Source organism: Rhinolophus sinicus, linkage group LG07 (assembly GCF_036562045.2).
Source record: "Rhinolophus sinicus isolate RSC01 linkage group LG07, ASM3656204v1, whole genome shotgun sequence".
Lineage (NCBI taxonomy): Eukaryota > Metazoa > Chordata > Mammalia > Chiroptera > Rhinolophidae > Rhinolophus > Rhinolophus sinicus.
Window position 1 is genome coordinate 82,098,060 of NC_133757.1, and position 25,709 is coordinate 82,123,768.

Genomic DNA, 25,709 nt, shown 5'->3' on the forward strand with positions numbered 1-25,709 from the left:
CTGGCAACCTTGGTGCTACCAGCACCACACTCTAACCAACCGAGCTAACGAGCTACCCCTTTGACTGCATTTTTGACTTATGATATTCTCAACTTATGATGGGTTTATCAGGACGTACCTCCATCGTAAGTCGAAGGACATCTGTATATGAATTTGGGGGGACCACAAATATTCAGTTCATAGCACCTATATAAAAGCACAACCTGAGGCAGGGAGTCAGACGCCTGTGACTTTCTGGGGAGGACTCTCAGAATAGAGAGCGAGGGAAGCAGAATGGAGTTGATGAAGGGGCTCAGCCAGGAAGTGGGTTTAGCTGAGTCCAGCTCCAGCCTGATGCCTCCGGCAGCTCTGGAGTGTAAACTCCATCACAGTTGTTCCAACCGGAGGCAAGGAGCCTGGCCTTTTGCACAGTCATATCAAACTGAGTTGTGGGCTGTACCTGGGGAGGGAGGCAGTCCCCTGGCATCTCCAGAGAAAGGGGCTCCTATGAGCAGAAGACATTCTCCAGAGAAGGGGCAGGTGGGAGCCACTGGCAGCTGACACCAGAAGCCCAAGCAGGCGGAAGGCGGAAGACGGGTGCGCTGGTCCCCAAGAAGGGGTCTGGGTGCGAGCCCTGGCGGTGTTTCCCACAGTGGCCGTCCGCCATAGAAAGCTGCGGGGTGGGGCTTAGCCCCATCACTCATCTTATTTTTATTTAGCAAACACTTACCTAGCACCAGGTGATAGATAAGCGTTTGATAAAAATAAGATGAATTTTTATTCATCTAAGATCTGTACACATTTAAATCATAACAATCTATAAAACAGGAGTTATTTTACCAGCACCCCAGACGGCAGTGTCAGGGAGCCTCCCTTCACCACCGGGGGCTCACTGAGCCCCTGGCCCCTGCCAGTCACCCCCATCCATCTTGCAGCCCAGCTGCCCAGTCACCCCAGCTCTCTGCTGGCAAATCCTCCTTCCCGCTCTTAATTGATTCTTAATCTTTTGCCTTGGGGCAGCGCTGCTGAGAAGGCAGGTAGAAACCGTTTCCTTCAGAGACAGCCAGAAGCGCTAAGGGCAACTCGGGGGGCCCCCAACCCCATTTCTGGTCATCCTGGGCCTGCAGCAGCCCCCACCCCACACCACACCGCCAAGCTTGGTCCCACTTCCCCTCTGTTGTCCGAAGGGCTTTTGGGGAACATGAGGCAAAAAGAAAGGCCCCCCAAAAAAACAAAACAGTTTTCTAGGGCCCTGAGAGATAGTACACGGTCCGTATTATGGTGCCCTTCCAAGGCCCACTTATTTCCCCAAGTCCAGAGGTTCTCACAGGGGCAATTCTGCCCCCACGGGAAAATTTGGCTATGTCTGGAAATGTATTTGGTTGCCATGGCTTGGGGAGGGGGTGCTACTGGCATCTAGTGGGTGGAGGCCGGGGATGCGGCTCAACACCCCACGGTGCACAGGACGCCCCCCCCCCCCGAAGGATCAATAGTGCAGAGATTGGGAACCCTGCCCTAGGGTCTGCCTTAGACCCTGTACTTCCAGCTGCTGGGTGAGGGGGGATGCCAGGACATCAGCCATTGTACGGGCTCACCCAGGTGACAGGGATGTGCGGGCAGTACTGAGACCCCCCTCATCCCACAAAGGGTCAATTTTCAGTCCCCCTTCCCCTTTCCTTCCTCTGCAGGCCCCTAATCTGTCAGCAGGGAGGTGGAAGAATCTGCTGTGCAAACAGCCCCTGCCTCACATCTCCTTCCCTCCTCCTTGGCCCCTCCACCTTCTTGAGTCTCCCCCGTGCAACTGGGGGTCCATGACCTCCGGGGTGCAGAAGATTCTGAGGCAGTGGCCCTGCCTTTCTTGGCCTCCTGACTCTCCTTGGGGGTTGGAGGGGAGGGAGACAGGGAATGAGGCAACAGACCGGCCCCAGAACCTCAAATGTGACGTAAAAGTCCAAAAAAATAAAAGAAGGGACTAAGATGCTGGAAAGAGGAAAGAAGAAACCCTGAGGAGAGAGGGGTGAATTAGGGGAGGAGGGGACAGGAATGGAATGAGTGATGTGAGCCACTGAGGGAGGCTGTGGCCCAGGGTCCATGTGTGCCCAACAGGTCACTCATCCCCAAAACACATTCACACACAGTCACATGCTCACACTCCTTCGAATTCCCATAGTCACACACTCTCATATATCCACACACATCACACACCCTCAAATTCTCAGTCACACATCCACACACATCCCTATGGTCACACACGCTCACACCCTCAAATTCTCACGCACTCTCACATATCCACACACATTCTCACATATACTCACAGCCTCAAATTCTCACACAGTCACAAGTCTCACGCTCTCACACATTCTCACATGCTTGCACACACACGCACACACTCACTTGTGCTCTGCAAACTCCTGCGGTTTCATGCCCCCTCCCCTTAGCCAAAGCCACCCTAAGACTCTGTAAATGTCACCAGCTGTGCTGCTTAGGCCCAGGCAGGCCTGGGAAGCTGGGGTCGGAGGGATGCTGTACACTGGTCCCTGGCCCCTTAGCTCCCCACAAGCTTGAAGATGCCCAGAATCCCTCTGCCTTAGGACTGAGAAGATTTAGAGGGAGGACCACCCTTCTGAAACCAGAACCCCTCAACCCCAGCACCCCACGGGCCTCCAGGGCAAGGCAGAGCTGGGAGAGGCCTGAGGAAGGACCAGCCCTAGGCTTGGGGTGACGAGGATGACTGAAGGCCTTTGTCATTGTTCATTCACTGATTCCTTTTGCACATTTGATCAAGTGCCTCCCATGTGTCCAACTCTGCTCTGGGTGCCTGAGGGCACCAGAGTGAATTAGAAAAACTTCCTTGCCCACGCGGGGCTGATGTCCTGCATAGACAGACACTAAACAAACGTGTGTGTGATATCGTGATAAGGAATATAAAGAGAAATAAAGCTGGGATGGAGCATGATGGAGGGAAGCCCTGATCTGTAGGCCGAGATTTAAGTGAGTTGACGCTGGGAAGAGCTGCAGGCAGGTAGAGGCTGAGAGGCAGGTGTTCATCTGACCACAGGGGAACCTTTGTGTCCGGAACCAGGACCAAGAGGGAGAGATGTGGGCAACGAGGCCAAGGGGAGGCAGGGGCCACCTGCTGGGGGATCCAGGGTGGGGGTGGGGTGGGGGCTGGCTCACAGACAGGAGTCAGCATTTAATTCACGTGACCCAGGTCTCCAGGGGCTTCCTGGAGCTGCTGTAACAAATGACCACAAACTGGGGGCTTAAAACTACAGAAATGCATCCTCACAGTTCTGGAGGCCAGAAGTCCAAGATCAAGGTGTCTTCAGGGTCTTTCTCCTTCTGAGCATCCTTCTGGGCCTCTTCCAGCTTCTCAGGGCCGAAGGCATCCCTTGGCTTGTGGATGCATCCCTCCAATCTCTGCCTCCATCCTCACGTGGCCTCATCCTCTCTGTGCCTCTCTGTGTCCAAATCTCTTTTCTCTTATAAGGACACCCATCATTGGATTAAGGGCCCATTGCTCAGAGCATCTCATCTTGAGATCCTTAGCCGATTTCATCTGCAAAGACCCTATTTCCAAATAAAGTCACATTCTAAGGTGCAGGGAGCCACTCTTCAACCCTCCACACTGGGGTTTAAAATAGTGGGGTCCATTGATCCATCAGGCTGTGTGCACTCCTGGGGCCCTCTCTCTGTCTCTCTGTCTCTCTCTGTCTCTGTCTCTCTCTGTCTCTGTCTCTCTCTCTCTCTGTCTCTCTCTCTCTGATAGTCTCCTTGCCCTTTGTACCCAATCTGGCCTCCAACCAGGGAACCCCTGAGACTCTACCTCTGGTTGCATCCAGCCTGGTGGGATCCAGCCCTCAGTGCTTCTTCCATTCGTCCTGGGATGCTTTCTGAGTGGGCTGCACCCCATCCTGCAGCCCCCACTGGGGAGGACCATGGGCATTTCCATTCTGTACTCCACTCCAGAGACTTTGCTGGAAAATAGCTAATTATATCCCTCCCTCGCAGCCAGTCTGGTGGGGTTGGGTGGCGTTGGGCAAGCATGCCCTGTGTCTGCGGCCAGCAGCCCAGGCACCAACACACAGAGATTTCTATATATTTTTAATTCCACAGCAATACTTTGATTAGAGAGCCGATGTGTTGTGTACGACCTCAGGGACCTCATTATTTTTCTAACTCAAATAAATACAGCGTTGGGAAAGCAGGGAGGGGTGGAGAGGGGTGGAGGAAAGGAAAGACGCAGAAAACCTCATCTGTAAAAAGAATTCAGGCCTTAATGAGCTTTTAAAAGTTGCCAGCCTCCCTTTCCCTCCATGATCTATAAACTGAGGACATGGCTTCTGGCTTTAGCTGTGGGATTTGCGGAGTGGAGAGACCACAGCAGGAGATGGGGCTCAGGTGGGTGTCTAAGATTTTGGGGGTTTCCCAAGTGCTGGGAGGATGAAAGTGATCCAGGCTCAAGCACAGCAGAATCGCCATTACTGGGGGACCAAGCTTGGGGACCCAGCTTGACTGGAGTACTGGTCTGAGCAAGATCTAGAATTTCCTGATCTCTTAGGCCTACTGTCATGAGAAGGAGCACAGGAGAGGTGGCCTTGCCTCAATCTTGTGCATATGGAAATTCTAGAGCCTCCTCCCAGAGAGGCTGGAGTCAGCAGATGGGGAAACTGAGGCAGGGTGGAGCAAGGAAGGCTGGACTACAGGATGTGCCCTTGGTGCCCTCCGCCACCCACCCTCATGCCGGGGCAGATAAGCCTTGGGTCTGCCCAGTGGCTGGGCCGGGCTGCCACCAGCCTAAGGAGCCCCCCTAGTGACTGAGGTTGGGATGGATGTGGACAGAGTGAGGAGTTGACCATGAGCTCCCAAAAGGACCGGGTGACCTCTGTCACTGCCCATGTGTGTCCATTCGAACAGGAGCAAAGAGGCTTCCCACAGCATGCAACAAAGCCAATTTCAGGTGAAAAATGAGTTCAATGGGCAGAAATGAGCTGGAGCTGAGACATTTCTGTGTAATGAAAATTCCAGGGAGCAGGACAAACCAGAACAACTAGGCAAAAGCCTTAAAGAGGACTCAGTGGGGTAAGAGGGGAGGGAAGGGGTGAGAGAAAAGATTCAGGACTCCAAAGACAGGGGTGGCAGGCACTTGAGTGGCTGATGGGGGAGGGTGGGAAGCAGGAAAATGCTCAGGTTTGCGTAAAAGGAAGAGAGGGGCTTTCTCTACCCAGCCCCTGTCCCTTACTTTCTCCGCTGTCACCCTCTGAGGTGATGTTTGTTTCTTACCTGCCGCCTCCCCCAGACTGGCCTCCTGCCTTGCCTCAACAGAGAGCAAGGGGTTTTGTCTGTCCTGAAAGGTGGACAGGAAGATGTCAGCTGGGAGGTCCATCCTCAAGGTGTAAGCAATGGTGTGCTGGCAAACCATCTGAGCTTTGTAATGTTTGAAAATTTCCATGAGGTAAATTCCCCCACCTTGATCAATTTCAAGCTGTGAAAGTGATGTGACTGAGGGGGTGAGGAGAGCGTTATAGACTGAATGTTTGTATCTCCTCTCCCAAATTTGTATGTTTGAAATCCGAACCTTCAAGTTGCTGGTATTAGAAGATGGGGCCTTTGGGACGTCATGATGTCATGAGGGTGGAGCCCTCATGAATGGGGTTAGTGCCTTATAAATATAACCCCTCATGAATGGGGTTAGTGCCAGAGCGCTTCCTAGTACCTTCCACCATGTGAGGACACAGAGAGATGGCCATTTATGAACCAGGAAGTGAGCCCTTACCAGACACCAAATCTGCCTGTGTCTTGATCTTGGACTTCCAGCCTCTAGAACTGTGAGAAAGAAATGTTTATTGTTAATAAGCCTCCCCGTCTATGGCATTTTGTTATAGCAGCCCAAATAGACTAAGATGGCATGTGAGAAGGTGTCCAGATGGGTGTAAGCTATGCAGTGTGCCGGTAAACCAGCTGGGGCGAGGGGACCTCATTTGTAGTGTTTGCCAATTTCCATGGTGTAAATTCTCCCACTGTGGCCAATTTCAATCTGTGAAAGTGATGTCACTGAGCCTTGAGCTAGGAAGAGATATGCGTAATTGATGCTTGTGAGCCAGTTTGATCCAGCTCGAGTACACCACTGGGTGTCATCTCCTGGCCTGCTGTTGGCTCTTTTCCAATTTTGGCTCAGGGAGACAAGAGGGGAAGAAGGAAGGTGGAGCAGGCTTCCTGCCTTTCGGAAGGGTTATTGCACTCGCTGTTCCCTCTGCCTGCCATGCTCTTCCTCCAGATAATAACTAAGTCTTTCCCATCCACTCTAAGTGGACCCTGTAAGTTGCCAGCACCCTATGAGGCCCCTGCAGTGGCCACCCAGGCAGGTCTCATTACTGCCGTATCCCCATTTTATGAATGGGGACACTGAGGCCTGGAGAAGTAAAGCACTTTCCTGAAGGCACAGAGCCAGAGAGCGACAGACCGGCTGCTGGACCTGCGTACCTAACAACTGAGGTTTACCACCATCCAGCTAGATTCTCCTCCCCAGTACACTGTGGGTCCTTTTACTGCTTTGTGTGCTAAAGAGCAGTGTAAGCATCCAGCTGTGCCATCTGAGCATGGCCAAGTCACTTCTCCCCTCTGAGCCTCAGTTTTCCCCTCCACAAAATGGACACAGAATAGCCCCTACCACCGATATGGTGTTGTGCGCCTTTGCAGGGAGAATACTTGGCTCCTGGACCTCTAGAGCAGAGTTCTTAACTTTGGTAACAGTGTAGGGCCTTGAATAACATCATTTCATTCAATGGAATTTCATTATAATGTTGATGAGATACTGCAGGAACTTAACTCTCGTTTATATCAATTAATATATGGTAAAATTGGTTTCATTATACATCATTTTGCCAAAGTTCCAAGAACTTATGGATAATGTTAAGTGAGGACTTACTGTACTGCCACTTAGGGTTGGGTCAGTCATTCTTTGTGGCAGGGTCCTGTCCTGTGCACCGAAGGATGTTTAGCAGTTTCTTTGGCCTCCTCCCACTAGATGTCGGTAGCACCCATGCCCCAAGTTGTGACAACTAAAAATGTCTTCAGACATTGCCCAATGTCCATAGGGGTGGGGGTGGGGGCAGAATCGCCCTGTTGAGAAACACTGCTCTAGATCAGTGGTTCTTTACACTGTCTGCAAGTTAGAAACACCTGGGAGAGGTTGAAAACTCCCCAAAGCCAGCCCCATCTAATTACCTCAGACTCTGTCATGCGGGGGACCCTGCGGGGTCTCTGCTCCCACTCCCCATACAAGAACGCAGGACATGGTGCGGCCAAAAAGGAACACCCACGGAGCCATAGGTAGGGGAGTCATACCACTATATTCTCTCTGGCGGCACTATACTCTCACTGGAGGCTGGATCCACACTGTCCGCAAACCGCCATCCACGCTTGCCAGTCCAGCCGCCATCTTCTTGCTAGCCCCCATTCTTCCTCTCCTTTCCTTCTCCTCTCTCTGCTAGCGTAGCCACAGCAGTTATATTAGTGGCCAATGGCTCACTGGTTACAGCTGACGGCCAACTAGCCACAGCTGATGGCCATGCAATCACAGTTGGCCATTTACTACCTGAGCCAGCACCTGTCTATGTGAGGCCGAGAGCCTGGAAACTACTTTCTGGGGCTCTGCCCCCACAGACTCCATGGGGGTGGCGCCAGGGGTCAGCCTTGTGAAAACTCCCCAGATGATCCCAGTGGGCGGGTAAGCTTGAGACCAGTGATGGGAGGCAGGTGAGGCACCCAAATTGGGCAATGAAGACAACCTGAATGACGGCGTGGGCTGCATCCAGAAAAATCAGCGGCAGTGGTGGTGGTGGTGGTGTAGGTGTACCCCAAGGCTGTCAGGAGTCAGGAGCTGTTACTTCCCTCTCTTAGTCAACTCAGCTGCCATCACAGAATATCATAGACTGAATGGCTAATAAGCAACAGACATTTATTCCTCACAGTTTTGGAGGCTAGTCAAGGTGCTGGTAGATTTGGTTTCTCGGGAGGGCTCTCTTCCTGGCTTGCAGATGGCTGTCTTCTCACTATGTCCTCGCATGGCCTTTCCTCTGTGTGTGCATGGAGAGAGCGAGATCTCGCGTGCCTCTTCCTCGTTTTATAAGGATACCAGTCCTATGGGCTCAGGGCCCCACTCTATAACCTCCTTTAACATTCATTACCTCTCTACAGGCTCCGCATACCATGACATTGGGGGTTAGGACTTTGGCATGGATTTTGCAGGGACACAATTCAGTCCATAATAGGGTGAATGGAAGAACATCAGCAACAGCCAGACTCTGAGCTTCTCAGTGATGGATGGGCACACAGTCCCTTCATGAACATGGGCTGGGTCTCTCCATTCGTCTGTAGATAAAGGTAGGAGGGCTGGAGTGGGGTCTGCTGAACCCTGTGGTGGCTGATACATCTCCGTATGGATGGGAAATGGGATAACGCCTGTCAGAGGCCCTTCAAAGGTGTTTCTCCCAGGGCTGATGACCTCTCCCAACATGGGTTCTCAGACTCCTGTCCACCAAGGCTGACCAGAGGTGGCTGCAAAAGGGACAAGGGAGCCCCAATAAATGGGGCCCAAGCCAAGTTCTCCAAGTCTCCAAGCCCACGTTGAGTAGACATAAATGAATGTTTTCCGGTTCCATATTTAGACAGGAAGGCTCTTTCCTACCCCTGATAAATTCCCATGATGCTGTAAGATGTGAAAGACAAGCAGATTTGATGGGGGCAGGAATTGTATGAATATAGCTCAGCTCAACAGAGGAAGGGGATACCCAGGACCCCCACCCATGATAGACATCTGACTGCAAAGCCTGAATCTGGCAACCAGGCTCCTCCTCCTGGGGTATAGAATCACACGGCAGGTGCATCTTTTTCTTTCTTTTTTTTTATACTGTTAAAATACACACAACATTTACCATCTTAACCATTTTTAAGTGTGTAGTTCAGTAGCATTAAGTATATTCACACTGTTGTGCAGCCATCACCACCATCCATCTCCAGGTTTCTTTTCACTTTGTAAATCTGAAACTCTGTCCCCATTAAACACTAACTCCCCATTCCCCCTCCCCAGCCTCTGACAATCACCATTTTACTTTCTGTCTCTACGACTCACTCCTCTAGAGACCTCATATAAGTGGAATCACACAGTATTTTGTGACTGGCTTATTTCACTTACAATAAAGTCCTCAAGATTCACCATGTTGTAGCATATTGCAGAATTCCCTTCTTTTTTAAGGTTGAATAATATTCCATTATATGTCTATACCACATTTAGTTTATCTATTCACCAGTCGATGGACACTTGGGTTACTTCCACATTTTAGCTATTGTGAATAATGCTGTTATGAACATGGGTGTACAAATATATTTTCAAGACCCTTCTTTCTGTTTTGTGGGGATACACCCAGAAGGGGGATTGCTGGGCCAATATTGTGTGTATCTTTAAATCTAGTGAGGCCTACTCTGTGCCCAGAAATGTTCTAAGACTAGGGATCCAGCAACGAACAAAACAGACAGAGGCCCCTGCCCTCGCAGAGCTCATGTTCCAGTGAGGAGAGGCAGGCAATGAATTAGTTAAATAAAATAGAAGATGATAAGTCCTACAAGGAAAATAAAGCTGGGAAGGGAAATGGGGATGGCTGAGGATGGGGTTGCAATTTTAATTAGGTGGCCAGGGAAGGCCTCACAGAGAAGGTGGCTTTTGAGCCAAGAGCTGAAGGAGGTGAAGGAGCTGTATTAGTTTTCTGTTGGTGCATAACAAATTAGCCACAAATCTGTGGCTTAAAAGAGCAAGATGGAGATCTCCGGTGACTGTGGGTCAGGAATCTGGGTGCGGCTCAGAGGGTCCTCTAGCTCAGGGTATCTCATGAGGCTGCACTCAAGGCATCCATTGGGGCTACAATCTTCTCAAGGCTCAACTGCGGAGGAGCCATTTCCAAGCTCATACATGGGACTGTTGGCAGAATTCAGTTCCTTGCTGGCTGTTGGCTGCAGGCCACTCTTAGTTCTTTGCCACACAGACCTGTCCATAGGACAGCTCACATCCTGACTACTGGCTTCATTAGAGCGAGCAAGCAAGAGGACAGGAAAGCGTGCTGGCAAGATGGAGCATCCAGCAGGGCAGGAGTCACAGTTTTATAACCTAATCTTGAAGTGACATCCCATCACTTTTGCCATCACTATTGGTTAGGAGCGGTCCAGCCCACACTTGCAGGGAAGGAATTACACAGCACAGGAAAATTAAGAAGCAGGGACCCTTAGAAGCCATCTTAGGTGCTGCCTCACACAGGAACCATGCAGCTATCTGGGGGGAGAGCATTCCAGGCAAAGGTCCTGCAGCGGGAACAAGTGTGGTGTGTGGTTAGGACAATGTGACTGGAGCAGGGACTGAAGAAAGGGGAGCAGTAGAGCATGAAGGCAGAGAGGCCAGCAGCCATCCTGAGGGTCCTAAGAAGAAATCTGAAATTTTTTCTAAGAACAGTGAGAAAGCACTGGCTAATTTCAAGGCAGGCATGATGTCATCTGAGTTACATTTTGAGAAGATTCCTATGATACCTACAGAAGTACCATGGTACCTGGGATTTGCCTGAAAACAGTCCATTAAAAATAATTGAGGCAGATAGCTCAGTTGGTTAGAGCGCGGTCCTCTTAACTATAAAGCCGCCGGTTCCATCCCTGCGTGGGCCACTGTGAGCTGCGCTGCGCCCTCCACAACTAGATTGAAACAACTACTGGACTTGGAGCTGAATGGGTCCTGGAAAGACACACTTAAAAGAAATTTTTAAAAGTTTAAAATAAAAAATAATAATAATAATGGAGGCAGGGTTTGAAACATGGCAGACACTGTGGACAAGCAACAAACTACCAGCCCCATAGAAGAGCCCCTGGATCTCATCAGACTCAGCTTGGATGAGCGAATGTATGTGAAAATGAGAAGTGACAGAGAGCTTCGAGGTCGGTTACATGCTGATGATCGACATTTACGCGTGATACTGGGAGATGGGAAGAAACTGTGATTACTATAGAAACTGACGAAGAAACATATGAAGAAACATATAAATCAACAAAACGGAATATTTCGATGTTCTTTGTCTGGGGCGATGGTGTTGTACTAGTTGCCCCTCTATTGAGAGTTGGCTGAAACAAATAATTTATCCTGTGTGGAAAAATAGGAAACTTTGTATGATCGCCTCTTTAAATGTAGAAGATATTTTTAAAAACCTGAATAAATTTTGATACTAAGAAATGACCAAGGATTCTTCCACTCCTGAAATGAGTTGATTTGCAGATAACTTACAAATTCTTAAGCTAAACGGCATTTTTATTTTTCTCCAACCCTTCCAATAAATGTGGTCACCAAGACGCAAAAATAAATAAATGACTAAAAATAAAATAAAATAATTGAGGAGGTAGAGCGCGAGCTCTGAACAACAGGGTTGTTGGTTTGATTCCCACATGGGCCAGTGAGCTGCGCCCTCCACAACTAGATTGAAGGATGACTTGGAGCTGATGGGCCCTGGAGAAACACACTGTTCCCCAATATTCCCCAATTAAAAAAAAAAAAAACAAAAAGCTGGTTAAATATTTAAAAAATAATAATAATAAGTTGAGGAGGTGAGAGATGAAATGAGATGGGTACAATATGGATTATTGTCAAAGTTGGGGGACGGCACCCTACAGGCTCCTCGCATTCTTCTCTCTACTTTTGCATGTGTGTGAAAATTTTCTATAATAAAAGAGGAAATGTTAACGACAAACCATGTATCAGGTTTCTGGGGGAGAAAGAACTGTGGAGAAGGCAGGCAGAGGTAGGGGTTCATGGTGGAGGGGACTCCAGTGGCCCAGGGTACAAGCCATCACCATGGCCAAAATTAGAGGCTGACAATACCAAGTGCTGTCGAATCTCGGAGGCAGTGGAACTCTCATCTGCCTCTGGTGTGCGTAAAACAGTTTGCCAGGTTTTTTTTGTTTTGTTTCTTTTGCAATTATACATTTATTATACAGCCCAGCAATTCCATTCGTAGGTATTTACCCAAGAGAAATGAAAACCTGTTGGCGCAAAGATCCGTTGGAAAATGTTCATCTCGGCTTTATTCGTTATCGCCAAAACACTGGAAACAACCCAAATATCTCCCTACAGGAGAATGGATAAACAAATTGAAGTGTGTTCATGCCATGAAATACTCTGCAGCAATCAAAAGGAACAAAATACGGAGACAGGAACAGGTGGATAAATCTCGGGGGGCTGGGTGCTGAGCAGTAGCCAGACAAAAGGCTAGACTTTCCCTTGGTGACAGAAAGCAGAATAGTGGTTGGGGTGGGGGATGAGAGGGATGGGACATGTCTGGGGCCGTCTGGATAGACAGATCCCCACTTTGATGGAGTGGGGGGCCCAAGGCTGCACGCACATGTAATGCACACAGGCAGGGACCTCACCCCTGGAGGTAAATGATCTCAGTCAGGTTCCAGGCAAAGTGGTTCCACCCCCCGCGTGATGACGGTGGGATTCCTGACCCTGTTTTAGTTCAGAACCTGCAGGCCTGGCTGGTGGGCGGGCTGTGGGGCTGAGAGGAAGCCCCGTGGCCTCCTCGCTAAAGAGGAGGGGGAAGCCCTGACCTCTGTCCCCCGCCGGGACTCGCTGGCGGGTCTGAAAGCTTCTCTGCCGCCGCCCAGGCCGGTCGATAGCAGACACCCCGACTCCGTCCAGCGTCCCGCCTGCCCGGCAGCCCCGCCCCTTCCCGCCAGCCCAGCCCCCAGGAGGGGACCCGGGCTGGGTGGAGCCTGCTGGAAGTCCCACGCCTGGCTCTGGGCTCCCTCCTTTCGCGCCCCTCCTTCTCTTCCCCAGAAGTCCCAGCCACTGAGACCTGATCTTGTCCCAAGGGCTGGAGGTGGGCAACCAGCCAGCGGTGCCTGGGGCGCTGCACTGTGATGGGGGGCTGTCTGCGCCCACTTTTCCCCTATTCGAGAGGCGTCAGAGCCCAGATGGCTCGTGAAAGGCGGTAACTGAGGTCTTCATGCTCCAGGCGTGAATACATCTTTGTCCTAGAGCCACCTCTTTGGTGCCATTCCCTCTTGGGTTCATTCATTCATTCACTCATTAACACAACAAATATTTATTGAGTGTCTAAGACCTGGCCCTCTTGGAGTGAACCACCTAGACCAGCACCTACCAACAGAAATACAATAAGCCACAAATGCAGGCACACACGTAATTTTAAATTTTCTAGTAGCCGCATTAAAAAAAGAAGAAAAGGAATAGATGAAATTAATTGTAACCACGTTTTATTTAACCCAATATAGCCAAAATATCATCCTTTCAACACATAATCAATATAAAAGTGATTAATGAGCTATTTTACATCCCTTTATCAGTAATAAGTCTTCAAAATCTGGTATGTTTTCTCTTGGAGCTTATCTCAATTTGGACCATCATTTTCAAGTGCTCAGTATGCACACGTGGCCAACAGTGACTGTGCAGACGGACGTAGGTCAGGAGGATGGTGGGGAACAGGTGAGAGGGCTAAGGGGGAGCAGGGGTGCAGTGAAACATGTGAGTTTCACTCGAGTGACACAGGGACCCCAGAAAGGTTTTGAGTAGGGCAGAAGCATGGTCTGACTCTTAAAAGATCCCTTTGGCTGCTGTATTCACATAAATGGGAAGGATGCAGGGTCTTACCTTGAAATACATAAAAAAATTGAGGTGGGTGTCCTTCAGTAGATGAATGGATAAACCATGATACATCCAGACAACGGAATATTATTCAGCACCAAAAAGAAATGAGCTATCAAGCCGTCAAGACACTTGAGGAAAAAATGCATATTACTACCCTGTTTCTCCGAAAATAAGACCTAGTCAGACAATCAGTTCTAATGAGTCGCATTAGAGATGATTATCCGGCTAGATTTTATTTTCGGGGAAACACGGTAAGTGAAAGAAGCCAATCTAAAAAGACTACACAGTGTCTAATTCTCACTAGAATCATTCTGGAAAAGGCAAAACTATGGAGATGGTGAGAAAGATCAGTTGGAAAGAGGGAGGGATGAAAAGGTGGAGCACAGAGGATTTCAGGGCAGTGAAACTACGCTGTATGAGACTATAATGATGGATACATGTCATACATTTGTCCAAACCCACAGAATGTACAACAGAGTGAAGTGTAACGTGGACCACGGGTGATGTAGGTTCATCAGTTCTAACAGATGCACCACTCCAGTGGGGATGTTGATGGGGGGGAGGCTGTGCTATGCAGGGGAAGAGTTTATGAGGGAAATCTTTCTACCTTCCGCTCAATTTTGCTGTGACCCTAAAACTGTGCTAAAAACTTAATTTAAAAAATGTTTTTAAATGAGGTGGGTGGATAGGTGGATAGAAAGATAATGACAAATAAAGCCAAATGTCAACCGTAGACTCTAGGTGGTGGGTGTATGAGTGGGTATTCACTGGACAATTCTTTCAATCTTTCTGTACAGTTGGCAACATTCATGCTGAAATGTGGAAGAACAGATTTATTTGTCTCTGGTGGCTGCTATAACAAATGACCACAAATGGAGGGGCTGAAAAACAACAGGAATTTATTCTCACCGTTCTGGAGACCAAAAGACCAGAATCAATGTGCCCCCTCCAAAGGCTCTAGGGCAGGATCCTTCCTGCCTCTTCCAGCTTGGGGGGGCTCCTGGCATTCCTTAGCTTGTGGCTGCACCACCTCAGTCTCTGCCTCTGTCTTCATGTGGCCTCTTTCTTGTGCCTTCTCTTTTAAGGACACTTGTCAGTGAATTGCGGTCTCACCTCTATAATCCAGGACGCTCTTATCTTGAGATCCTTAGCTTAATGGCATCTGTAATACGTATTTCCAAATGAGGCCACATTCACGTGTTCCAGGGGTTGGGCCTTGGTCATATTTTGGGGGGCATAATTCAATGCCCAACATAGGCCATGTCCCACGTATCAGCTGAGGGATGCTAGCACATGAAACAGCCTCTCTGTGCCTCTCTCAGTGGCATACAGTCGTAGCTCAGTAAACTCCAGCTATGGTTTCCGCAATCCCCAGGGACTCTCCTGCATCTGGTGCACTTGCAAATGGCCTCAGGGACCCAGATGACATGTCAGAGCATCAGGCACAGGGCCTGGTGTCATCTGGGGGAGAGGACAGCATCCTGGTTTATGACATAGGTTGATGGCATCAGGAAGACAAGGATTCAGATCCCGGTCCCACCACCTGAATATCACAGTGACCTTGGGGAGGTGGGTGACTGTGAACCTCTGAGCTTCAATTTCTTCGTTTGTAATGGGAAGAAGGTGTCATTCATTTAGTCAGCAATATGTATTGAGTGCCTATTATGTGCCAAACGCTGAGTGTGAGGGGTGAATGAAAGAGGTGAGTTCCATCCCCAAAGAGGAGATGAGCAATAAAACAAGAAACATGCTATTTGAAGAATGAAAATGGGCTGATGGGTTGGTATGGACAGGGCAGTAGAGAGGGTTTCTTGGAGGAGGTGACATTAACTGGAGTCTGGGTTATAAGAAGGAGCCAGCTATGTGAGGACTATCAGGAAAGGTGTTCCAGGCAGAGGGAAAGGCAAAGGCTGACCACAGTGGTCCTGGCTCCCAAGGTGGGGCAATGGGATCATTCATTTAGTCACTCATTCATTCACCAACTATTTGTTTAATACAGTTCACCTGCCATGGATACAGCCATGGACCAAGAACAAAGACATGACACGTTGGAAACATTCAGCAAAGTCCCTGACCCACGGTGACATGGTCAGTTAATGTCAGCAATTCCTGATGGTCAGTACATTCAGGGATCTCTCCCATCCCTTCTTCCCAGCAGGCTTCCCTGGGGAGGTGCTACTGCCCTGTGACCTTCTTTCCACAGTGAAAATGGCTTTCTTGTTTTATTCTGGTCCTAAGATGTCACATACCAGAGGGAAAAAATCTGGGCAAGTACAAAGAGAGGGAAATACCTGAATTCTTGCTTCCTGGAAGGAAGTATGGTCAACACTCTGAGGATATCTTTCTGGATGTTTCTCTGTGCATACAGGCGAACACACACACACATACATGCACACACGTACACATGCCTGCAAATGCATACATGCTTGCACTCATGCATACACAACACACACACGTGCACAGAAGGGTCCAAACAAGTGTGTGTTCACACCCATAAATACCCAAGGGTGTGTGCACACGTGCATGAAAACACATATCCAAATGCACACATGTACGTAGGACCAGCATTAGGGTGAGGTGAGTGAGACTGAGTCTTGCAAATACGGTCAGATTCTGGCTGTATTTAAAAACTCAGTGCTTTGTCCACATGGATTTTTCCATTATCTTAATTTTTAAAAAATACTGCAATTAAATATTTACCTTGATGACTGAGTTTATGTTGATGACACCCCTTAAATTTTGCTCACTCACCTCTCATCCCAGCTCTGGCATACACACGCATATACACACACACATACATGCACACGTGCACACAAGTACATGAGTTCACCCACATACACTGCAGCCCCCTAATGGGATGCAATCAAACCAGTGGGTGAGAACCGTTGTTTACCCCTGCCCCCCTCACCCTTTGCTTTGTCATTATCTAGACACTACCCTTCCCTACAGGTCGGGGTGACATCAACCAGAATCTTGTGAGAATGAGCTGCTCCTCAAAATGGAACAAAAAAAGAATAGAACCCATCAGAACTTACTGCACAGAGAAAGGATAAATATTACCTTATGAAACTTTTGTTTCCATTCTGAATCTGGGTGGACTACATCACAATGTAATACATGAATTCTTCGATTCTTGATCAAAATGCTTGACATATGCGGCTATAGATGATGTTTGAAATCTATTTCCTTTTTGTTTTTTAATTAATATATCACAGAGGTTACATGGTATCAGTGAACATAGGTTTTATCATTTTCATTTTCTACTGTGTGAACCCCCTAGGCACAAACACTTCCATCATTTTCCAGCTTTCCTTAAAGGTTTTCATAACGATGATAATATGTGTTTGGCAAGAGACTACACATTTCACACACATTACCTCCTGGAGTGCTCGTGATACACCCATTGCACAGGTGAGAAAATGGAGGGCTCTGCGACCTCAAGTCCTGTGCCTGAAGTCACACAGCTTGAGGTGATGGAGCCAGGATTTGAATCCCAGCTGTCTGACTGCAGGGCTCTTAACCACCTTGCACTACGCTTTATAGATCTTTGCATATTCCTAAAGCTGGATATGCTGGGTCAGAGAGTTCACACACTTAAATATTTAATACAAATATCTAGACTGCCCTCCAGGGCAGTTTACACTCCCATCGGAGTGCATGAGTGCAGTCCCCAAAATTTCGCACACGCCCGTGGTAAGTTTGACAAGTGATTCTTTAACTGATGAGTGGTCAGATTGAGCATCTTTGCAGAGGTTTGTTGACTTTGTGTCATACTTTTGTGGACCTCCTGTTCATGCCTATTTCACACTTGGTATGTTTGTGTTTCTCTTATTGATCTGTAAGTACTCTTTGTACATTAAGGCTCTTGATGTTTTGTCTGCCATATATGTGGTAAACACTCATCTCTCTTGATCCAGGGCCACTTTGAAAGGCCAAACAGATCTGCTTTTATTGTCCATCTGGCTGCAGTGTATGTTTCTGTTCTGATGAGTCCTCACTGCAGGCTGTATTTTATTGGCGGTGCTTCTCGAAGCAAAAGTGGAGACCCCGAGGTTTTATAAACCTCAGTCTTACCCAGACCAACACTTGAAGAACCCCTCACCTTTCCATGGCAAAAAACTCAGACCTGGGAATCAGCAGCCCCAGCTTTGTGCCCCAGTTCTGTAGTCCATCGCAGTGCCTCAGCTTCTGCTTCCTCTGGGTTGAGAGGGTTTGGTTAATCAAGCCAGGCCCATGGCCCGTCGGCTATACCCATTTCCCCATCCAGCCATGCCCACTTCTTCTAGTGGACCAGAAGTGGCAGGTAGAAAATAATGGGTGGCACCATAGTGCGAGGGGGGCAGACAGGAGGGATCCACTGGCCTTGATGGCTGGCAACGTTTGTGCCTCCAGCACCCACCTGGTTAAAAGAAGAAAGAAGCCCCTGGCTACTTGAGCCTACCTTTCTCATCTACTCCTTAATACCAGGGCCCATGGTTTCCCTGTACCTCAGTTTTGCCGTCTGTAAAATGGGGATAATTTTAACAATCACATGAATTAGCATCTGTAAAGGGGTTGGAACAGTGCCTGGCACATAGTAGGTGCTCAATAAACAATATCACTGTTTTGATTCCTCTGTTTGCTGTATTATTATTGAGGGCAAGGTGTGGGGTGGAAAAGCAGGGCCCTGGGCACCTGGAGCCAACCCCGAGGGTCGGTGGGGCTCTGTACAGCACTTTAACCACCTGAGAGGACCCTCTGGGAGGAAACTGAGGCCCTGACAATGACTCCCCCAGCCCTGAGTCCTCCTCACCTACACCCCAGGCCCTTGGAGACCCAGAAGGGAACCCCTGGGAAAGTGGCACCTTGGGGACTGCACTGCCTGGCACAATTACCATTTTCATCCTCATTAAACCACATTTTCATTCTAATTAGAGTTTCACCGCCTCCCAGAGAGAAAGGCCGATTACTTTTCACATCATTACCAGCCTTTCCCTCCCTCCCTCCCTCCCTCCCTTCCCACCCCACCCAAGCACCTATTCCACACCGGCTTCCCCCTTTCACGCTGTCTCTCCATGAACTAGAAAGAAGCACAGAACATTTATTAGTCACCTACTGGGTGCTGAGCTCCGCGTTAGGAAACTTCACCAATAGCATTGTCGCCTTACCTCTGCCCTGTTCTTAATAAACCGTTTGAGGCCCACACGTATCCCTTTGAACATGCCCTGGGATTTACTTGTTCTGTTTACTGTCCTCCCCAGAATGTCAGTGCCCACCTGTATCCCCATGGCACGCCTGGGCACGCTGACCCCACGGCTTCCAGCAGCCAGCCCCTGGCTGCTGGAATCATCCCCAAGAAGGGCAGAAAGTGCTGGAGAGTAAACCTGCTGCTGGAGCAGCCTTTGCCCAGTGACTGATGGTGGCGGTGGATAAATACCCCAGCTTCCTTGTCCTCTGGTGGGAAAACTCTGACAGGAGTGTTCTATTCTGTTTCAGCACTCCCCAGCGGCACGCAGCCCCACTTGCCTGCCCTGGAGACTCTCTCATGAACACACCTCCAATGGTCACCCTCCCTCCCCTTCTCACCCCCCCTTCTCTCCTAACCTGTACTTCCTGGGGTCACCTCCCAGATCAACCACATCCTGGATCTCTCAGCCCCCTGTGGGTTCAGGGCTCATGCGGGGAAACCAGATCCCCAAGAGAGTTGCTTCGGTACTCAGCACCCAAGGGATGGGTTAAGAAAGCATCTGCAGAGCTCCCTGGAACAGAAGCACCGTTTCAACTAGACTGCAGCATCCCTGGGCAGCTCTGGCCTACGTGTGAGATAAATTCTTGGGGTGCTCTGTGAGGATGGGACACTCTCCTGCCTCCAAGCTTTAGTCCAATCACAGCTGTTGCTTTTCTCCCTGGATTTCACCAATTTCATTGTGTGCTTATAACACTGTCCTAAGCATTTTAGGAGCATAATTTTATTTAATTTTTGCAACATCCCCATGAAGTGTCCATACTGTGTTAGCCCCATTTTACAGGTGGGGAAACTGATACCCAGGTACACTGAGTGCCTATTTTCAGGTCACTCAGCTGGTAAGTGGCAGAGCTGGCCCCAGTGACCTTTGGCTACTGGTTACTGGTTACTGACTTCCAGGTGACAGTGTGTACCTGCCATGAAATACACATGGTCATTTAGATTTTTCTTTTCTTTTTTTTAATTAAAGTTCATTGGGGTGACCATTGTTAGTAAAGTTACACAGGTTTCAGGTGTACAGTTCTGTATTACATCATCTATATATCACATTGTGTGTTCACCACCCAGAGTCAGTTCTCTTTCCATCACCATATATTTGATCCCTATTACCCTCATCTACCACCCCAACCCCCCTTACCCTATGGTAACCACTAAACCAGGGGTCTCCAAACTGCGGCCCACGGGCCATCTGCAGCTTGCAATCCATTGTTAATTGGCCCGCAGCAAATTCCAAAAATATATTTAGTTTACTTAAATAAACAATAAACCAGGTGAGGCAATACGTACTTCACCTCGAGTGAGTGGCCCGGCTGTTTGTATATTTTACCGCATATGGCCCTTGGTGAAAACCATTGAAAAAAGTTTGGACACCCCTGCACTAAACTATTGTCTGTGTCTATGAGTTTTTGTTTCTTCATTTGTTTGTCTTGTTCCTTTGTTGTTAAAAATATGGATCGTTTCACAAATTTGCATGTCATCCTTGCACAGAGGCCATGCTAATCTTTTTTGTATCGTTCCTATTATAGTATATGTGCTGCCGAAGTGAGCACCATTTATACATTTATATTTTTCAATAACCCTGCAAGGGAGAAATTACTCTCATGTCATAGATGAGGAAACTGAGGCAAGGAGAGGGTAATAAACATGCCTCTGGTCACACAGCAGGTACCAGAGCAGGGATTTGAGCCAAACATGTGAACTTTCTGGGGATCATGGGCTCCGTCTCCCACATAATGGGGTGAGGGATCCCTCCAGCCCAGATGCGGTTCTGCAGACAGAGAGAGACAGGGCCTGGGTCTCAGCCCCCCAGGTTTGGGCCTAGAAGTGATCCTGACCAGTTAAGGCCATCCAGGTGGTACCATCCAGGTGGTGCCCTCCATGGGCCCTGTTCATGGCACATGCCCTTGCCCGTCCCCAGGCTCTAACTGCCACACACCTGGGACCCAAGTCAGCCTCTATGTCTTTCAGAGATTAGGGAGCCACAGGCACCACCCCCACTCCATGGGGGTTATTAATTAACACTAATTAATACCTATGTTCACAGAGCCAGCCAGGCTCCTGGGCCTGGAACAATGGAGAAAGGAAAGTATGAGAAAGCTGGCATCATGCCAGGCAATATGGATTATTCAGCTTCCCGTAGGCTGGCTAACAGGGAAGGCCTCATAGTGACCAGAAGGGGAAACTGAGGCACAGAGGAGGACCAAGCAGCCCTGGACAGCTTCAGAAGTGGTTGCCATTTGAAAGAACACAGAGTCAAGCCTTGAAGACTCGAGAGCCTCCAGACTCACATGTGCTCTGGGTCCCACCCTGAGCCTCAGTTTCCTCATTTGTAAATGGGGGCAAGAATTCCTTTTCCTCTATATAGAAGGGGATTCATCAAGCTTTCATGCATGTAAAATGCTTTGCACATAGTTTCCAGTAGGTGTTAATTCCCTTTCCCTGGCTGCCAACCGAGAGGCCTCCTCCAGCCCCCTGCCTCAGTTTCCCTCTTTGGCACACAGGGAACGGGCAGGTGGCCTCCCTGCTGCTGCTCCCTTTTGGAGGGTCCTAGGACAGGGCACCTTGGGCCCTACCTCAGGGAAGGCTCGGAAAGATCATTTCCAATCGGCCTAAATAATAACACCATCACTACCGTGGCGACCAGACTGTTCCCTTGTCCCTGATTAAAAACAGAAGTTTCCCCCACATTCTAGGAGACGGAACAGAAGGGAAAACAAAGACGGCACACTCGTGCCAGATAAATACAGACGCAAACACATGCACGACAGACAAACACACTGGCACACCAAATACACACACAGCCGGCTGCAGGAATTGGGGTGGGCTCCTGCAGCCCAGCTCAGACAACCCAGAGACCCCCCCAGGAATGGCCACACTTAAGGTGGAGAATCCTCACACCCACAGCCCCTTTGGCACAGATGCTACCCAACCCGACATCTGGATGCTGACCAGTGCGCTGCACATGGCCAGGAGCCACAGCGCGGGAATGAATGCCCCAGAAGCAGTCCTTGGCCAAAGGTGGGAGGGTAAATATCCTAGCTGCCTCTCTCGACAGATGCATGGTCCACAGGGAATCCCAGAGGCCCCCAGAGGGACCCAGCCCTGTCTCCCTTTCTCTCCCCCACACCCCCAAGTTCCCTTTGAGCATCACCTGTCTTAGCCAGCTCAGGCTGCTATAACAAAAACACCATAGACTGGGTGGCTTATTAACAACAGACATTTACGCATATTTCTGACAGTTCTGGGGGCTGGAAGTCCAGGATCATGGCGGGGTTCTCGTGAGGGCTCTCTTCCAGGTTCATAGATGGCCAGTTTCTCACTATGTCCTCACATGGCAGAAGGGGCAAGGGAACTCTCTGGGGTCCCTTTTATAAAAGCACTAATCCCATTCACTGGGGCGCCACCCTCATGACCTAACCACCTCCCAAAGGCCTCACCTTCTAATACCATCACATTAAGGGTTAGGATTTCAACATAGGAATATGGAGGCAGGGCCACAAACATTCAGACAGTTGCATCTTTCAAATCAACCCAGTACCATCCAATCCTTGTGTCAGGGTCTGCACCTGGGGAAAATCAAACCAAAGCACCCAGAGCAGAAACACACGAGCATGCACTGGCCAGTGTGAACATACAGCAGAAGGGTATTCAGTGGTGTTTCTCAAAAGGGGTGATTTTGCCCCTCAGGGGATGTTTGACAAAGCTGCATTTTGGGTTGTCACAATGAAGGGGGGGTGTTACTAGCATCAAGTGGGGGGAGGCCAGGGATGCTGCTCAATACCCTACAGTGCACAGAACAGTCCCCACAGCAAAGAATGATCCAGTACCAATGTCAAGTGCTGAGGTTGACAACTCTGGTCTACAGGAGCTGCCTGATACACTCTGTCACACCCACTGACCCTGTCATGCGGGGTGTCATGCATGGTTTCTCAGCTCCCGCTTCCCACATAAGAACGCAGGACACGGTGAGGCCAAAAAGGAACACCCACGGAGCCGTAGACAGGGGACTCATACCACTATATTCTCGCTGGCAGCTGGGTTGGAGACACAGGAAGCAGGAGCCACACTATCCACAACCTGACACCCACTTCTCTCTGCCAATCAACCTCACTTGCTAGCTGCAATCCGCCGTGCTAACTGCAATCCGCGCTTGCTAGCTCAGCCACCATCTTCTTGCTAGCCTCCATTTGCTGCTAGCGTAGCCACGGCAGTTATATTAGTGGCCAATGGCTCACTGGTTACAGCTAACAGCCAACTAGCTACAGCTGATGGCCACCCAATCACAGTTGATGGCCATTTACTACCTGAGCCAGCACCTTTCCACCTGAGGCCGAGAACCTGGAAACTGCACTCCTGGCTCTGTCCCCACAGACCCCCACGTGGAAACAGTTGAGTGCATGCATATCAAACTCAGACACGCAGTGGGGTTCCCTGGTAGCCTCAGACCACAGATACACACTTGTACCAGGCCATCATCCCTGGGAAGTAAGCAGAAACATTCAAGTCTGGTGTGTTTCCCACCAGGGTGTGTAGACCACCAGAGGGTATCCGCCAGGTCTGGGCATCGCCCTTCTGCCTGGCTCTGCTTGAAGGGCTTTTGTGGGAATAACTCATTCAATCCTCACAGCCATGTGTGGAAATTGTTCAATGACCATTAAGCCCACTTTACTGAAGAGGAAACTGAGGCCCAGAGAGGGAAAGTTTACGCCCAGTGACCCAGCTGGAAATCCATACAGCACCCTGCCCCAGGTATGTGTGCAAAGGCAAAGGAAACACCCCACCTACTGTCTGAGGGCTCAAGTAAGGAGGGTCACAGAAGACTTTAGCTTTCCAGAGTGATTCCTGTTTCACTGTGGGTAAGACAGTTATCTTTAAATGTCTTTTAAACCGGCTGACCCTGGAGTCAGACACGCTTGGGGCTGCAACCCCAGCCCCACCTCTGGCTCTGTGAACGTGGGCAGGCCATGCAGTCTCCCTGAGTTTCACTTTCCCCGTCTGTAAAATGGGGATTCACCTATTCACCATTCCACAAGTGTGCGCCAGGGCCCAAAGCTGTGCTTTGCCCAGCTCTAAAGGCGGGGCAGGTGCATAGTATTCGTTTTTCACCCACTTACCCCTCCCCCAGGCATGGTGCCCACTTAATTAGTTTGGCGGAGAGCAGGAGCAAGTAGGGGGTAGAGAGGCGCGGAGCCCTCAAATCCCAATTCTCAGCTTTCATCCCCTTGCTGATGAAACCCCAGTAGTTGGAATCCGAGGCCGGGCTTTAAGTCCAAATTAAGGGCTCACCCTAGGAGGCGGACAGGGGAGGGGGCTAAATTTGGAGGTGTCTCTCCCACCACCCAATACTTGGTTTTTCCTTCCTCTGCTTCCCGACGCTGCAGCGCGGGGAACGAGCGCCACCTGTGGGCCACCGGGGGGAGGTGCGTGCGACTCCTGGAAAAGTAGGTCGCCTCGGGCGTTTCACCCCTCCTAGGGCCCCCGAGACCCCCATCAGTATACGATGCAGCCTGCACCTACGTTCGGCTTTTCCCATTCACTCTTTTCACTCTAACCTTGTCGTTCATTTATTCACCACCAACAACAAACATTTATTGAGCATCTACTGTGTATCAGACTCTGTGCTGGGGTCAGAAGACACAGAAGGAACAGAAAAGGTGAACCTCCCTGCCCTTCTGGAGTTTACAGTTTGGGGGAAGACAGAAGAGAAAGGTGACAACACCCCTGGAGGCGATTGCTGGTAGGATATTAGTGTTTTAAAAGAGAAAATAAACAGAGGGATGTAACAGGAAGGGCAGCCTGCTTTGGATAAGGTGAGTGGGGAGGGGTCTCTGAGGACACAACATTCACGCTGAGGCTTGAAAGGGATATGGCCCCAGCCATGGCAGGAGAGGGACATGGGGGTCCAGTGGTGGGCTCAGCATGTGCCCTAGGGCAGAAAGGAGCTTGGGATGTTGGACAACAAGAAAGGAGGTCAGGTTGACCAGAGCTGAGAGATGGTGGCAGAGGTGGGGTGGAACATTAAAGCCCCTTTTGGAGATGAGTCCAAGCCCATACTCCCGATGGGAGAATAAACCTCACTCTGAGCTGAAAGCCCTCACCACCACCCAGCTCCACAGATATCCCCCTGCCTCACCCTCCTCACCCACCGTACCAGCCAGGGACCACTTTTCTCCCACAGAGAAAAGACTCAGCCCACGTGCCCCACCTCACTCTCCCTGGCCTTTGCCTCTGATGATATTGACTTTAATTACACCACCAAGGGGCATGCGCAGTGGAGAGGAGCTGGGCAATGACTGGCTAGGGCTCCTGGGACCCAAAGTCAGCTTGAGACAGCTCTTTGGGAGATGTCAAGCGTCAGATTGTTGAGACAGGAGCTCGTGTGGCTCTGCATATCCAGGATTCCTTGTGTGCCAGCTGCCCCACACCAGGCACCCCATGAGCACTGGGGCAGGGGGTCTGCTCTGCTGGCAAAGCCCCCTCCTTGCCCCTTTGGGAGAGCCAGGAACCACACAGCCTGTCTGGCTCCTGAGACCAATGCCTCTTGGCTGTGCTGAGGGCCCCCACCAGAGGGCATCCCCTGTCCTCTCTGAGCCCCCTTCCCCAAGTACTACCCCCATCGTCCTGTGGTCAGCCTGTGTCCCTGGCACCCTTTCCCCATTTGAGGCTGGTGTCTCTGCTTCAGCTCATTCTGGCCAGAGAGGAAAACCCTCAAGGGTTGTCACCAGCCCCACACCTCAGCCCCCAGCCCAGCCCAATCCCCCTGCCTTCATCCCTACCAAGAGTAAAGTCCCCTTGTGTGGCTCGACAACCCCA

At 49.9% G+C, this 25,709-nt stretch overlaps 1 non-coding gene and 1 pseudogene across 1 annotated transcript; one reads left to right on the top strand and one right to left on the bottom strand.

Moving 5' to 3' along the window:
- The first annotated feature begins 10,832 nt into the window (after positions 1-10,832).
- On the top strand, positions 10,833-11,140 carry LOC109454943 (U6 snRNA-associated Sm-like protein LSm3; annotated as a pseudogene).
- A 9,199-nt stretch (positions 11,141-20,339) lies between these two features.
- LOC141573018 (U6 spliceosomal RNA) lies at positions 20,340-20,446 on the bottom strand. The gene has a single exon (XR_012498603.1). It is a non-coding gene; the product is annotated as a U6 spliceosomal RNA (small nuclear RNA).
- Positions 20,447-25,709: the final 5,263 nt, after the last annotated feature.